The sequence below is a fragment of the Natrix helvetica genome (genome assembly GCF_964273705.1).
Source record: "Natrix helvetica genome assembly, chromosome: 2".
In the NCBI taxonomy this organism is placed as follows: domain Eukaryota; kingdom Metazoa; phylum Chordata; class Lepidosauria; order Squamata; family Natricidae; genus Natrix; species Natrix helvetica.
Genome location: NC_138552.1, coordinates 258,055,465 through 258,072,150, shown reverse-complemented (window position 1 = coordinate 258,072,150; position 16,686 = coordinate 258,055,465). Strand labels below are relative to the sequence as shown.

Here is a 16,686-nt window from a genome sequence, read left to right as displayed (position 1 = left end):
GTTTATATTCAGATCTGATCAGAGTAATCTCAGCAGGCTTCTTTTATTGTCTTCTGGTATCTACCATCTCCATCAACCTTCTTCACCAGCCGTTTCCACATACCCTTTCTTCAGAGAAGCCTTTGTGCTTAGCAACTCAAAGTCTGCAGGCACTCATAATCTGGAGCCATGACTTAATCACAAGGATGCTGATGTTTTCCCTTCACCACACAAAGAATTTCATTTTTAGTTCATTGGGTTTTAAATGCTATGCTCTAGTGGTGCATTAATGTTCATCAGTTTGACTTTAGTTTGTGGTTCCTAGTTGATCCTTTTGTTCAATTAGTGTTGCAAGCAATTAAAGAATTCCATTTGACACTGAAATTATAAAATGTATTTGTAAAAAAAACTAGCAACCTAATATAAAACTAGCTTAAACAGACTGATTTACAGACTGAATATGCAGTTGTAAGTTGTACTTAATATCTATTTTTAAAAAAATTTCATACATATTGGCTCTCATATTTGGATGATTCACTGAATCTGAGGAAATACTTACAAACATTCTCACCTCTCCAAAGGCCTACATCTTGCACTCCCTCCAGATACAAATCAAGGCTACAAAGTATTCACATATTGAGGAAACACTGAACAATAGAATTGGATATAATCAACTTATTGATGAAAGTTCACTGTGTTTATTCTATTAATCATTCTCAAAAGTCTAATACTAATATTAAACAGCATTAGAGATAGACTTGAGCCCAATGGTTTAACTGCTATAGGGTTAAAGTTTAGCCATCAATTGCTGTCCTCTGACTATGATCACATAGATAAGAATATTGTCAGTGTATTAGAGTTCTCTAGTCCCAAACCTACAGCTGTGTGAAAAAGTCCTGCACCCTTTCAGTTTTAAGCTGTATTTACATGTTTAATCAACTTTTCACTCATAGAAACCACGCAAAATTAGTACTTTGATGAACATTTCTGTAATCGGATTGAGATGCATAATTTTTATTAATATAACTAAAGTCTTTTAAAGGTTTTGAGTGAGTTTATGGGCTAAAACAAACACAATGAATTTTTGAGAATGTTAGGATCGAAAGTAGCCAATCAGCAGGGAGCTTTGGCAAACCAATCAAAATGCATAGAGGCTAATCTATGAGCCAATCAATGTTGTCATACTCTCTGACTATAAATAGGTATGAAAAGCATTGAGAAATTTAATTTAGCTCTGGCTGCTGGCAAGGATGAAGACCTTTGCACATCATTGTGCTTCATGAAGGGGGTTACTTCTGTACAGAAATAGCCAAGAGAGTGAAATGCCATCGCACCACAGTGAGCAGAGTGGTTGAAAAATACCAAATAACTGGTTCAGTTGATGACAAGCTCTGCTCTGGAAGACCAAGAAAGTTAACAAAACGGCAAGATCGGGCTCTGCAATGCATTTTGATGGCTGACAGAAAGCTCATCTCACCTCAAATGACAAGAATTTGGGATGAAACATGTGATGTAAAAGTATGCACAAGCACAGTGCATCAAAGACTGCTTGCCAGAGGGCTCAAAGTAAACCTTTGCTCACAGATGCTCATTGCTCTCGTCAATGTGCGTGGGCCAAGAAGTATGCAGAGTGGACCAATAAACAGTGCGCCAAGGTCATCTTCAGTGACAAGAGCATTTTCTACTTGACTGGGAATCAGTGCAATGAGTATGTCAGAAAATTCCCAGCTGAAGAATTTAGGCCATACTGCCTGAATCTATCTGTGAAGCATCCATTGTACATGATGATCTGAGGCTGTATCGCTGCTTCTGGTATTGGTCGAATACAAATCGTGAAGGGTAATCATGAATTCTAAGCAGTATGTTGAAGTCCTGGAAAAGACCATGCTTCCTTCAGCTCAGCAACTTGTAGGGAAGGACTTTTACTTCCAGGATGACAATGCTCCTTGTCATTGAGCCAAGTCCATCCAGTAGTGGATGAAGAAGCATGGTGTTTGACTCCTGGATTGGCCAGCTCAGAGCCCATATTTGAACCCAATTGAGAATTTGTGGGCCAAGATTGGTTACAAAATAAGGAAGAAGCATCTGAAGACCAAGCAGGAGCTGATTGAATCCATTATTGCAGCCTGGCACCATATTGTCACCAAAGATCACATGCAAAGGCTTATACAGTCTGGTGATAAGCAATAAGGACTGGCCAATTTCATATTAGTCACCATGTTTGTTTATCTAAACCAGTGGTTCTCAACCTGTGGGTCAGGACCCCTTTGGGGGTCAAATGACCCTTTCACAGGGGTCACCTAAGACCATCAGAAAACACATATATTTGATGGTCTTAGGAACCAAGACACCAATTTTATGGTTGGGGGTCACCACAACATGAGGAACATTAAAGGGTGACGGCATTGGGAAGGTTGAGAACCACTGACCTAAACGGTCCTTTTCAGGGCCACAAACAATAAAAATGTTAACAAAACACTAGCATCAGCTTTAGTAATTGCAACACGTATGCCACTGGGTATGCATCAGTTAATCTGTTTTCATAGTCATTGTAAGCATGCATTGTTAGCATGCAAGAAAATTCACAATCCCCATCCAAACAGTACCAAATTGCAAAAAGCTTATGCTTTTCACTTAAAAACCACCAGTATTTATTTAAATATAACAATATTTGCATAACAGCTAGCACAAAATATCATAAAATCAATGGCTTATCCAAAAAATGTCATAAACCGTATACCGTAAACCATAAAGCGTGCAGGACTTTTTCACACAGCTGTAAAAGGATATCACAGTGAATTGAAACAAATGCTGCGGTGAATCGGTATTTTCTCCATGGAGAGGTAATTAATCAAAGTGACTACAGCTGGTTTGCTTCAAACTATCATGGTCCAGATAATACCCAGAGTGCGTGCCATTATATTATGTAGCCATTCAGTTGATGAAATGGAGTAGCTGTTGATACAACCATGAGACTTTGTAACATAGCCCTCAGATAAATCAGAACTCAGAGAAAGTTACAATTAGTTTGGTAATGACCACTCTGGCCAGTTTTCACCTGCTAATTCAACAATACAAGGAAGACACTCCCCTTCCCCCAAGTCATATATCTATTCCTGCAAGGGTAGTGCAATTATATTAAGAGTCGTTATTTGGAGTATCCTAAAGCCCCACTATATAAACCTATCCACCTTGCTAGGATTCACTTGAGTCACTTCTCCCCACTCCACCCCTCATTGCCTCCAAGCTGCAGGACAAGAGTTTGACAACATATTCAATGGAGCCTGGGGTCATGATATAAAGCTGGAAATCATCAGCATACTATACTGATGTTACTGGATCTCAAACTACCACATCTCCTCCCACAATAGTGGATGATAAATAATGGGAAGGAAAACCGATCTCTGCAGTACCCCATAAAGAAATAACCATGGCACTGTTTCCCTTTCCTCTAACACCAATGACTGGAGCAAAGAAGAGGAGGAGGAGGAGGAGGAGGAGGAGGAGGAGGAGGAGGAGGAGGAGGAGGAGGAGGAGGAGGAGGAGGAGGAGGACTCCACTGCAAAATGCAACCCAGAATTGTAGTCCAGAAGGATAATCTGTTTCCTCTGGGCTGCTCTGCATTTGGCCCCAAGCTACTGTCCCAACAAAGTTCACTAAAAATAGAACTAATATTTTTGAATTTAAGGAGGTTTCTTAACTTCTTTAAGGGTGGAAGCATTTATAACATCCTGGATCCAATGACCTACCCTCTTTCAGCTGCTCAAAGGGACAGAAATCTAACCCATGGGTAGCCAAAGATATTCTGTAATCCATTTCTCTATGGTTATAGCCCTAAAATAATACCAGAAAATATAATAAGGTGACGATATAGTCACCACACAAGACCTTGCCCAAATAGAATCTAGACTTTAGCAAATTTGAATAACTACATGAAAATTGGCTAGGTGACCTTGAACCATTCACTCTTTCTCAATCCAACTGACCTCACAGATTGTTGTTGCGTAGAAAATAGGAGGAGGAAGGAATATTAGGTATATTTACTGCTTGAAATTATTTAGAAAAATAATAAAGGTGTAATATAAAGAAATTGTAATAATTGGTAATAATTGCCAGATGGTATCTCTACTAAATGATTTTTATCTAGAACCTAATTAACCATCCCATGAAGGGCTGCTAGATCGCAATTGCCTGATATAGTAAAATACATCACCATATTGTATCTTCTGTAAACTGCAGGCTTCTCTTCCTTTTTTAAGCACAAAGCCAGCTGGGTGATTTTGGGCCAGTCACTTTTTCTCAGCCCTAGGAAGGAGGCAATGGTAAATCACTTGTGAAAAACCTTGCCAAGAAGCCTAACTCATGGGGCTTGTTCAAGCAGTCTCTGAGAATCAGATACAAATGAATGGAAGCATTCTTTAATGAAAAAAATACCAATCGAATGGGTTTATGTCTTGCTTTTCACCATGAGAAAGGATTCCCATATCCTCTATAAACAGCAGCCTTCTTTTTAGACCAAACAGTATGAAGATTAATTTTTTAAATCAGAAACAGGTAAGTTAATTCTCTCCAGAGGATTCAATCTATGGTTGCCACAATACCATGCTGTGAGCCATACTATTGGGGGCTTACAAAACTTTATGTGTTCATTTTACTGAAAAAAAAATATAATTATGTGGAAGACACTAGGTTGCCTACTTTTGTCTTTCAAGAAGTACGTAACAAGTCATATTTAGTATTTGGATTGTGTTACTAAAATATTTTTTGCGAGAGTAGAGATAGATTTGCTCCTTCTGTCTCTTGAGCGCTCTCTGGTCCTCCACGCTTCTCCATGGGTTACAGATTAAAAGTGCACAACAGAGAATCTTTGCTACTAATGTCATTTTGCCAAATGGTTCAACATGCTGGCAGATCATGTACGCTGCATGTTGAACTAAGTTGAGCAGGCTGTCTACTGCATGGGATCGCTGTACAAATTGTAGAGGGTAACAGACCTAGTATTTGAGGAGTCAGAACTATTGTACTTATTATTGCTCCTCTCTCTATGATATCAATTTTCTAGGGCTTAAAATCTTCAAATATGACTCAGCTATTCAGATGCTTCTTGAACTTCACATTCTAAAAGAAAGGTCTTCGTACCAACTGATAAATAATCTGAAGCAACATAAACAGCGAAATAGGAAAGTATCTCTACCTTTCTTAAATAATGTCATAGAACAGGAAATGATGAAAGGAAGGTTGATAAAAATGATTAGACAGTTCAAATATTTAGGATGAAAGTTTACATGATTATAGTTTAGGAAAAAATCATACTTTATAGTTTGAGGAAGGGAATAGGACACATAAACTGCTGCAAACCAGGGGATGGGATAAACTTCTAACAAAAAAGAACTGATCTCAACCAATGCTATTGGTCAGTCCCAATTTTGGCCAGTCACCTCCACATTCCATCAACATACTCAAAACCATGAAAAAGGGTGACCTTACACCTCATGTATCATTGTTGTGCCTTTGTTCTTTGGGCCAGTCACTATCTTTCAGTTCCAAAATGGCATAAAAGTATACACACACAATCCCCTTAACCATCCCAGACACAACATTGATGAAAAAGAAAGATCCTACCCTATCTGGATCCAACAAATATTCAGCATGTCTCAAGATGACTCACAAATATGAGAAACCATAAAATATTTTAGAATTACAAAATGATTAGCAACGGACAATAAAATACTATTGATAGTTAAACAGTAATTGAAAATATTTTTAAATATTTAAATATTTTAGGAATGAGAAAATAGGACAGTTTTATCTAATCCATAAAAAAATCCCTAGATCGGAAATGAAGACTGATACGTTGTTTTGTACATTTATTACCACTTTTTTGCAGGTATATTTGGTGTAGGTAAATCATTTATCGATTGTAATTATTTGGGAGTGCAATTGGGGAGGGGAAGGGTGTAAGGGGGTATTCCTACTTTGTAGAACCATCTATGATTATTTTGCAAGGAATGTTCATTATATATAAAGAGGTATAGCAAATGATCTTGAAACATATAGCAGTAGTCCTTGATATTTAATTTACTGGATGCTAAAATATGATTCCAAGAAAATCTCCTATCAAGAATCATTTTCACCTCATTATATATTGTGATTTAATATTATTTAAGCTTTTATACTAATCCATTGTTTCTCATATATTACCTGTTTATCTATAGTATTAGTGGGAAAGAAAGGGCTTTTCTTTTTAAGCGCAGAAACATTATTCTTCATTTTTAAAATTTTCATTTAATGAAAGAGAATTTTCTTTCAAAATTTCAGTGAAATGTTCAAGGGTTCAAGACATTTTGGTGTAGATACCTGTACATCTACTGTCTTTTACTGTAATATTATATTTCTAGTGTTTTGCAGTTTTCTTGGCTACCTGCACTTCAGTTAAATCCCGAAGGAAGATATTCCCATTGAGAAATATGGATTGCTGAAGTGACTTCAAAATGATGGAAGGACAAGTAACACAGAGCAGCAATAGCAGCTTCTTCTACTGTTTCCACCAATAAATTAAATCCCAACAAAAAAATTGTAACCTCCCCTACTTTAAAAATGAGGTTGGAAAACCCAGAGGAAAATGTTTGAGAAACTGCAATGTAGTTTTTAGCACAGTAGAAAACAAAATAGACCACAAAACAACAACAAACTCTACTCTCCACTGAAACAATGTTTATTTTCTAAATGGGGGTTACAGCGCCCTGTTGAAATTCTGGGAGAATTATATCATTTCTGCTCAAGCATTCATAAAATCAAAGGTTCTTAAATATCACAAGGCAACTGATGCTCCAGCCTAGTGAAGCCTGTAGATTGAAGTATTTTTCAAGTATTTGTTATAAATGTTTGCACAATATAAACTGGTATAAAGTGACCATAGGAAGCATTCACAAAGTCTGCAATAACAAAACAGTAAAATGCAACTTCCTCTTGTGTGTAAATGAGATTTTTAAAAAGTGCTGATTGTTCACACTTTAGTTGCAATGCATGCATACCACTTTTTATATCCGTGCACCATGCTAATTTTCTCTCTGGGCATACTGTGAACCATTTACATAATTTCAGCTTCCTAAAATCTGGAAACCTCAGGAAAATGCATGTGTTCATTTGCCTGGAGCAAAAATTCATTGAACCTCCAACAATTGGCATGAGCTCTTGGAAACATGAAAAAAAGGGGGAAAGGGAGACACTTTTGGAAACCTGCAGTTTAGCTTTGACAACTAGCACCACAATTTCAATTACTGTGCAACCTAAGGCTACTTGTCACAGTGAATGGTTGTTTAAAAACGGCACTTATAGTCCTAAGTACAATTGTTATAAAAAATAAAATTATGGAATGGTTATTCCACAATAGTCACAGTAGCAAAAGTGCAAATTATAATTTTCTGAATATTTTTTTTTAAGTTTCTATTGTGGGGGCAGAAAAAATATGATCTGGAAAAATATTTCAATTTGGTTGTTAGGATAGTTTATATTTTATGTGTATAATTATCATTTTAAAACAAGGCAAAGCAATTCGCAGCATTTAGTTGCAGCCATAAATATGTTTAAGCAATTCGAATCACCATTATATCATAACCTTCCATTTACTCAGAAATAAGTTGTCTGACCTCAAAGGACACTTCCCAGGCTCCCAGGTCATATGACTGCATTTTCATTATGTAATGCTATTTACTTGGACTTCAGTTAAAGAATTAGTTATTGTTATCTTACACCATACAATATCAAGATCATGGCATCTGGCCATCTCAATTCCTGGCAAATAGGTGGGGAAGAAATGGAGGTAGTGACAAATTTGATTTTCCTCGGCTCCAAGATTACTGCAGATGGGGACTGCAGCCAAAAAATTAAAAGATGCTTGCTCCTGGGGAGAAAAGCTATGGCAAATCTAAAGAGCATACTAAAAAGCAGAGACATCACCCTGCCAACAAAAGTGTGCATAATAAAGACTATGGTTTTCCCAGTTGCAATGTATGGCTGTGAAAGGTAGACCATAAGAAAGTCTGAGCGCCAAAGGATTAAGGCCTTTGAACTATAGCAATAGCACTTAGACTTATATACCACTTCATAGTGCTTTACAGCCCGTCTAAGCAGTTTACAGAGTCAGCAAATTGCCCCCAACAATCTGGGTCCTCATTTTACCAACCTCAGAAAGATGTAAGGCTTAGTCAACCTTGAGCCAGTGAGATTTGAACTGCCGAACTGCAGCTATCAGTCAGCTTAAGTAGCTTGCACTGCTGCACTCTAATCACTGTGTCACCTCGGCTCTTAATTATGGTGCTGGAAAAGACTCCTGCAAGTCGTCCATGTAAGATGACCAAACTGGTCAGTCCTATAGGAAATCAACCCTGACTACTCTTTAGAAGGCCAGATCCTGAAGATAAAACTCAAAAACTTTGACCACCTAATGAGAAGGAAGGGCTCACTGGAGAAGAGCCTAATGCTGGGAATGACTGAGAGCAAAAGAAGAAGGGAACAACAGAGAATAAGGTGGCTAGATGGAGACACCAAAGCAGTAGGTGTGAACTTCAATGGACTCCAGAGGATGGTGGAGAACAGAAAGGCCTGGAGGAACATTGTCCATGGGGTCATGAAGTTAGACACAACTTTGCAACCAACAACAACAACCTTACAATAAAGAATACTTTTGTATAATGAAAACAAATACCACAACCCCATTAGCAATGAGAAGAGAAGAACATGCTATTGAGTTCTATTAAAACATTCCATGTCTGGTATTTCTGCAACCAATATGCTGTTTCTATCCTGGCAAGTTGTGATTCAGGTGTTCATACATTCTAAACATAGCCTTTCCATGATTGATCTTCGACCATCAATTCTGCTTCTCTCTGAGCCCCTGGATTATAGACTGCTTCCAGCAGAAGCAGAAATGTAGCTATGCACAAGAGTATAGCGAACAGCAGACATTAAACATTTGCACATGAGATTCAGAAATACCATACTTTCAAACTATATATAATAACAATGTTATATTCAGACATACATCAGCAGCTTATTGAGTAGGGTAGGGAAAGAGGGCATTATAACTCCTAGAATTATAGAAATCCTTTGGTACTATTCTTTTCTATGCGTAGTTGCAGAATTACAACCCCAAATATTTGTTTGTCTTTCCTTTGAAAAAATATAAATTGCATGAGTTCTGACTGTAGAATACAATTAATATGCTGAATAAATATATGGTTAAATTGGGTGGGTACTTCTCCCTCATTTCCATATACAAAATTCAATGGAATAGATAACATGGAAAACAATTGTATAGCAACTATATAATTTGACAAACTAATCTATTATTATTTATCCAGGCTCATAGCAGTTCTTTAGAATATAAGGCAGTTATACAGTATATATTTTCACTGCTACCTTATAGAGATTTACCCTGTATCTCCCATCCAATTCACGGATTTACCAGGGAAAAAAAATCCACAATTTTTCATGCTCAGAATAAAAACTGTTTCTGAAGAAGATGAGATCACAAAATATAGTCATAACCTTCTTTATGCTTTCATTAAATTATTGGCAGGAAAAAAAAAGTGAAAAGGCAGCTCCCACATAGCTTGGCATATGTAAGTACAAAAGAAACAAGTCTTCCTTTGAGTATTATCTTTGCTAGCATCTTTATGATCATACTCATAAAGAAGAGACTTCCTGTTTCTTCTTCTTACTGCTGTATTTGAAAAACTGCATAAGATTACCGACTGTTTTAACCATTGTAGAATGGACTCTTTAAAGTAAATATTTAATATTTATTAATGGGTAAGTAATAGTTAAGGTTCTGGACTAAGAACAGAGACTAGGAACAGGAAGAACCAAGTTCTAGTCCCACCTGAGTATGAAAGCCAAATGGGTGACATTGAGCTAGGCACTTTGTCTTCGCCTAAAAAAAGTAGGCAAATGGCAAACCACTTCTGACAATGTTGCCAAGAAAATTGCATGGACTTGAAAACCACACTGGATTTGTTGGTAAAGAGGTAAGGAAAGATGTCCTCTACTCTCAGTTTCATGAGATTGACTAGATCACACCTATCAAACCATGTGACATTTCATGTTTCCCCATGAGCCGCCAGTTTGACACCGCTAGACTAGATACTCTTTCAGAGACTATTGCAAATTTGTTAAATAATGATCATCCTAGATTCTAGAGTGATTGTAAAATCAATTCTGCCTAAAATTCAGAAATTAACTAGCATATTTTATTTAAAAAGTTGTAAGGGTGAAACAATTCCATTTCACACTTACAGTATGAAATTGTGCTCTATGTTTTTAAGGAACAGGTAGGACAAACAAGATGTGAAATAAAGACTAAATCTTGATATCAAAGATTAAATCCTCACATCAAAAACATAAATGAGAAGGACAGCTGGATTATGAATTGAGAGCTTTGATTTGCAATTCTGAGGTACAGTACTAATCTAAAAGCACAAGGTAGGTCAGGACAGAATGAAACATTTAGTACTTTTATACATTGGCCTTTTGCAATGTGTTTATTACTATTATTTATTGCACATATATGCTATCCATCTCATTGTCAAGCAGCTCTGTATGGCTTTTTAGATATTAGATTAGCAGAGTTGGAAGGGACCTTGTGGGTCATTTAGTCCAACCCCCATCCAAGCAGGAGACCCTATACCAGTGATGGCAAACCTTTTTTGTATTTTTGGCTCACGTGCCACAAGTGGGGGGAGCGCAGGGGGGTCGAGTGCGGGTGTGCCGCACCCATAATGCAACGCGTGACCCCCCCAGTGCGCATGTGCGCACAACGCGCGACCCCATTTTTACATATTTTTTTTGCCCTCCCCAGGCTCCAGGGGCTTTATAGGAGCCTGGGGAGGGTGAAAAGAGCCTCCCCCGACCCCCCGGAGGCCCTCCGGAGGCTTCAGGGACTGTCCGGAGGCTTCCCTGAAGCCTTTGGAGCGCTTAAAACCACCCTCCGAGTAAACTGGAAGTGACTTCCGGGTTGCTCGGAGGGTCGTTTTAAGCGCTCCGAAGGCATCAGGGAAGACTCGGACGGTCCCTGAAGCCTTTGGAACACTTAAAACGACCCTCCGAGCAACCTGGAAGTCACTTCCGGTTTGCTCGGAGGGTGGTTTTAAGCGTTCCGAAGGCTTCAGGGACGGTCCCTGAAGCCTCCGGGGGGGTGGGGGAGGCTCTTTTTGCCCTCCCCAGGCTCCTATAAAGCCTCTGGAGCCTGGGGAAGGTGAAAAAATAGCTTTTAAAAAGGTGAACTCAGCTGGCCAGCGCACAGGGCAGCGCCTCGCGTGCCCTGACAAATGGCTCCGTGTGCCACTTGTGGCATGCATGCCATAGGTTCGCCATCACGGCCCTATACCATTTCTGACAAATGGCAGTCCAATCTCTTCTCGAAAGCCTCCAGTAATGAAGCTCCCACAACTTCTGAAGGCAAGCTGTCCCATTGGTTGATTGCTGTCACTGTCAGAAAATTTCTCCTTATTTCTAGATTGAATCTCTCCTTGATCAGTTTCCATTCATTATTCCTTGACTGGCCTTCAGGTGCCTTGGAAAATAGCCTGACCCCCTTCTAACTGCATTGTAAGACATCCAAATATACCTGAGGTAAATTTTATAAGTAAATAAATAAATTTGAAAAATATAATGTCGAATGAAAAATTTTGATTTATTAAATTTGGATTTCATGTATGAAACTGGATTAGTTGTCCTCCCTGGAAACCCGGTGATAGAGGTTGACTTTTCCCACAATATTTGGGTGGCTAACAAATTTTACAAATAAATACATAAATTGGAAAAAAATATAATACTGAGTGAAAAATTGGATTTAATAAAATAAATTTGGATTTCAAGTCTGAAACTGGATTAGGTCTCCTTCCTTGAAACCTGGGGAAAGAAGTTGACTTTCCACACGACATTTGAATGCCAAGACAATCTTATCAAAGATTAATAGGTTGTTTATTAAACTTGGTTCAGCATTTTAAAGATTTGGAAACATATTTTGTGTTTAAGGCCAATCTTGGTGAATGTTGTCCAGAGTTGATCAAACCAACACTCTGGACCAGAGCATCTGCCAAACTAAACCAGATACTTTCTGTGGTAGCTCAAAGTTAAACAGACATTTCTTCTTTCTGCTGTGGATATGAACAATGTCAACTTAATATAGAACATACAATCATAGAGTTGGTAAGGGACTTCAGAGTTCAACTACTTTAACTTTCTATTCAATTCAGGATCTGCTGAAACATTTCAACTGATAACTGTCCTAGCACTATTTGAAAATTTTCAGTGAAGGGAAATACACTATCCATTCATTTTTCTGTATGATAGTCATTAGATACCTGAAGATTTCTAATGTATTTCCTCTCAGTGTTTAGTGTAAGCTAACCAGTTTCTTTAACAGTTCCTTATACTGTTTGATTCCTAATCATTTGTTCTCCTCTGAACTTATTTCAGTTTGTTGACATCTGTTTTGCATTGCATTGCATTTGCCCTTTTAGCTTATGTATCCTTTTCAGATGTACTACTGGGAAGCTAAGTGTCCCACCCACCCCATACTGGTGTCTTTCGTTTTCTTTCCTTCCCTTCCCTTTATCTTCCTAGTTCTGTGTCATCTGCAGATTTGAATGTTCATCCCTTTAATTTCTTCATCCATAAAACTGGTGAATAGTACAGAACCCAGGATAGAGACCTGTGGCCCTGAACTGGTAATATCAAATCTGATGTAGAGACTTCTGAAACTATAATCTGGGTGCGATCATTCACTTGGTTATGGTACCTTTATGAGTTATATCATATTTTCCCATTTTATTAATGAAGATGTCATGAGAAACTTGGACAAATGCTTTGCTCAATTCAGGTATACGCACACACTGTTTGTCCAATCTATTAAACTACAGTAGTAATACTCTGCATATGTACATATATGATCTACAAAGCATATTTGTTAGACAACATTATTGTGACTTTTACTAAAAATGATTTTGAAGAAGTGAACCTTTGCTTTGTTTTGGATTTGATTTCACAGATCAAAGAGTTGAATGATAGAACAGGCCAGTGGTGAAATTCATTTTTTTTACTACCAGTTCTGTGGGCATGGTGTGTCTTGGTGGGCGTGGCAGGGGAAGGATACTGCAAAATCTCCATTCCCACCCCACTCCAGGCGAAGTATACTGCAAAATCTCCATTCCCACCCCACTCTGGGGCCAGCCAGAGGTGGCATTTGCTGGTTCTCCGAACTACTCAAAAATTCTGCTACCTGTTCTCCATAACCTGTCAGAACCTGCTGGATTTCAAACCTGGAACAGGCTCTGTTTCAGGCAGGATCCTTTGCTCATTGGATCTATTTCCCACTCAGTAGAAGGACCTTAAAATCAGACGCATTCATAAATTAAAAGAAAAACTAGCCACACTTGTTATCTTGAGCCTTCAGGATCAGAGCCTGAAGATTAGGACTTGAATCGCAAAATAATTTGAAATATTACAATAGTATCCAGAATACTCCAATTACAGGAGTTTCTTCCTTAATCTTCCAAAATCATCCATGTGATGGTTGTCCCAAAGGTGCTTTTTTTTAAAAAAAGCAACTGGACTTGAGGGGCTGTCACAGAGATGAGACAGTCAACGTAGTCTCCAAAGCACCTGAGGACCATTGAAGAGAGATTCAACTAAAACCAAAGAGAAATTTCCTGACAGTGAGAACAATTACTTCTGGGTAATTATGGGTGCTCCATCACTGGAAGCTTTTAAGAGATTGGACAATCATTTGTCTGAAATGGTATAAGGTCTTCTGCTTGAGCAGGGGGATGGACTAGAAGACATCAAAAGTCCTTCCCAACTCTTAATTCTGAGAAACTGGAAGAGAATGAGGTCTTCCAACAGAAATCCTTAAAGACTCTACACCATTGCCCCTAATAATTTTGGGGAGGACATTCTTGTATGAAATGAGAGCATCTGTTTGTAACTCTTCTCTCTTGGTAGTTGCTCACCTAAGTCTTCCTGGGGAGCATTATGGACAGATTTCCATCCTATGTGTATTGGAGTGTGTGCAATGTGAGAACAGATACTATTTGATGGTGTAGTGGCTGCCGGTATGACAACCCTGCAAGATTCTCGCTCCTCTCTTTGAAGTCAGTGCATAAGGGAATCAGAAGATGGTGGTGGCCTCCTCGGTTTTATATTTGCCTACCGACTTTGGTCTCATTGTATGTGAAACAGTGATTATCAACGAGTTATGGGATGAGCTGAATCGTCTTGAATAATCAGCCCTGCCGCCTGTATCACCCACAGCAACTTGAGAGAGGCAACTATTTACTTTATATAAAAAAAGAAAGGCAGTAAGGAGAGGAGGTCAACAGTTGGAAGAGATTAAAAAGGCTGCTTTTCCCTTCTTGCAGGCTTCCCTCTTCCCTAGGGGCACTAGAGCTTAAGAGGGGGAAAAAAGGACTGGTGGAGGAATCTTCCATGATGAGGGATATCTCCCCTTGTTAGCATCTTCGACTTCATCTTCTTCGGAATAAAAATGACACTATTAAGCATTCACCCCACCTACTCCAGAGGGTTGCCCCAAACACTTTCAATTAACTCCTCCGCTTCCCGCTCCATAGAAAATCCACGAGGATTCCATCTTCCCCCTTACCTGCAGCGCTGGCCCGATCCCCGCCAGAACGGCTTGGGGAAGGGGCCTGTAAGAGGAAGAATCACGTCACCCCTGAAATAAGAAGGAAAAAAAAGCCGGGGTTGGCTGGGAGCGGGTGAGTGGGTTGGGAAAGAGATGGGATAATTTTATTTTATTTTCATTTTTTATCCAGCCAGTCCCATCGCTCTCCCTTCTGAAGGGACGCGATGGAAGGACGGAGGCCGCCGTGCAGGGAGAGGTTCCTGTCCACGACGCTGCAGAGAAAACAGCTCCTCCCTCCTCCGGCAGACAGACAGCAAGGAGATGTCACGTGGCTCTCCGCTAGCCCTCCTTTCTCTCGGCTCTCCTCCCTTACTCCCGGAGATAGATAGAAGCCCTAGCCTGACGCTGCTGAAAAGGCGAGGGACGGCACTTTCTTTCTCCCCCCCCACCCCTCACCCCTTTTGCTTCTGCTTCCCCGAACTGCCTTATTCAAAGAACCTAACGGGGAAATGCTCTTGGACCAACGCCTTACAAGCGAGGAGGATAATCCGCGCAGGTAAACAGAGCTGGGTTTGGGGAGAGGGACAGGTGTCCGTGTTGTTGCTGGGAGGGGAGCGGGAAATGCCCATTTAGCTGGGATTCTGAACTGTCAAGGCTGCGCAAGGGGCTGGGGACGGTTTTTTGCACGCAGGATTTGGAAAAGGGAGAGGGTTGCAAAGCGAAGCGGGGGAGATGGTGGCGGCGGTGCTGCTGCGATTAGGAAGTTAAAGCCTTCCTTGTAGTGATTTAGTAATAATCGGGGGGAGAAAGAAAAAAAAAATATTGCCTGGAATTTTAGAGGCTCGGATGCGCCGAGTTGCGGGAGGAGGGGGGGGGGCTAAGAATCAATCGTATTGATTTCCCCCTCACCTTCCCTCCCCCTCCCTCCATTGGTAAAATATGTGGCAATTTGGCGAAGGAGAAGGCTAGAAAAGTGGAGCTATGCTTCGGATGCAGATTTATATTTCGGGACGATTTAATTGGGATCCATTAAATGGAGAGAGGAAGGGGCGTTCTTTTCTGCTCCTCTTTGCTTATCTGACATGTTAGAAGAAACTGCCTTAATCCCAGCTGCTGCCTCATTTTAGAATCCGTGTGTGTGTGTGTGTGTGTGTGTGTGTGTGTGTGAGAGAGAGAGAGAGAGAGAGAGAGAGAGAGAGAGAGAGAGAGAGAGAGAGAGAGAGAGAGAGAGAGAGGTATAACCTGCAGCTCCCTTAAGTAACAGAATACATCCAAATAAGCAGGCAGGCAAAAAAGAAAGAAAGAAAAGAAATAGGAAGAAATACGTTTGCCTAACAGTTAAATAAGTCAATTCTCAAAATAATTATATTGGAAGGTATAAAGAATGGTGGAAGGAGTATTAGATGAAAATGAATATATAAAAAGTATTTTTTTTTAATGAGGGCACTTATCTCTCCTTGCAGCAGAGAGTATTTTTGTAAAGGGTGTGGGGAGTTCCTCCCCCTTCCCAGCCCCTTTTTATTTCAGCTTGTAATTTGTGTACTCCCCAGGTCCTTCCTGCATCCAGAGAAAATCCTTCTGATATTTAAAACAGCAGGATGCTGGTAAGGCTATAGATGCCAAAATGACCTGCTATTAAGGATTTATTGTTGGATTTATTGCCATAATGCTCTGCCTTATTTGATTATCTTTTTCTTCTTCTCTGTTGCTCTATCCTTATTTAATATCCAAGTTGAGGAACTTATAGCTAAAATGCTATTTTAATAATAATAATAATAATAATGATAATAATAATAATAATAATAATAATAATAACAGCAATTTACTTTAAGGTGGAGGTATTGAATTCATTGATGAGTTTTGAAATAGGTATTCTCATCTATTAATTAGGCAAAAAGGACCACAGGCTTTTAAAAAAAAACAAAAAACTCTTAACAGTCCATTTAAGTCATGCATGTTAAATCAGCAGTCCCCTTTTCACAATTGCTTTGCAAACCACTAGACATTCACTGTTTATCATTGTATCAGCCATAATAAATTTGCAAATGGCTATTATTTTGCAG

At 39.3% G+C, this 16,686-nt stretch overlaps 1 protein-coding gene across 11 annotated transcripts in view; it reads left to right on the top strand.

Annotated features, from left to right (window-relative positions):
- The first annotated feature begins 15,098 nt into the window (after positions 1 to 15,098).
- The window catches only part of NRXN1 (neurexin 1), an 898,064-nt gene continuing 896,476 nt past the window's right edge, over positions 15,099 to 16,686 (top strand). For all 11 annotated transcript variants that reach the window (XM_081941958.1, XM_081941974.1, XM_081941972.1 and 8 more), the window contains exon 1: positions 15,099 to 15,193. The gene's annotated coding sequence lies outside the window, so the exon portion shown is untranslated. The remainder of the gene's footprint in view (positions 15,194 to 16,686) is intronic.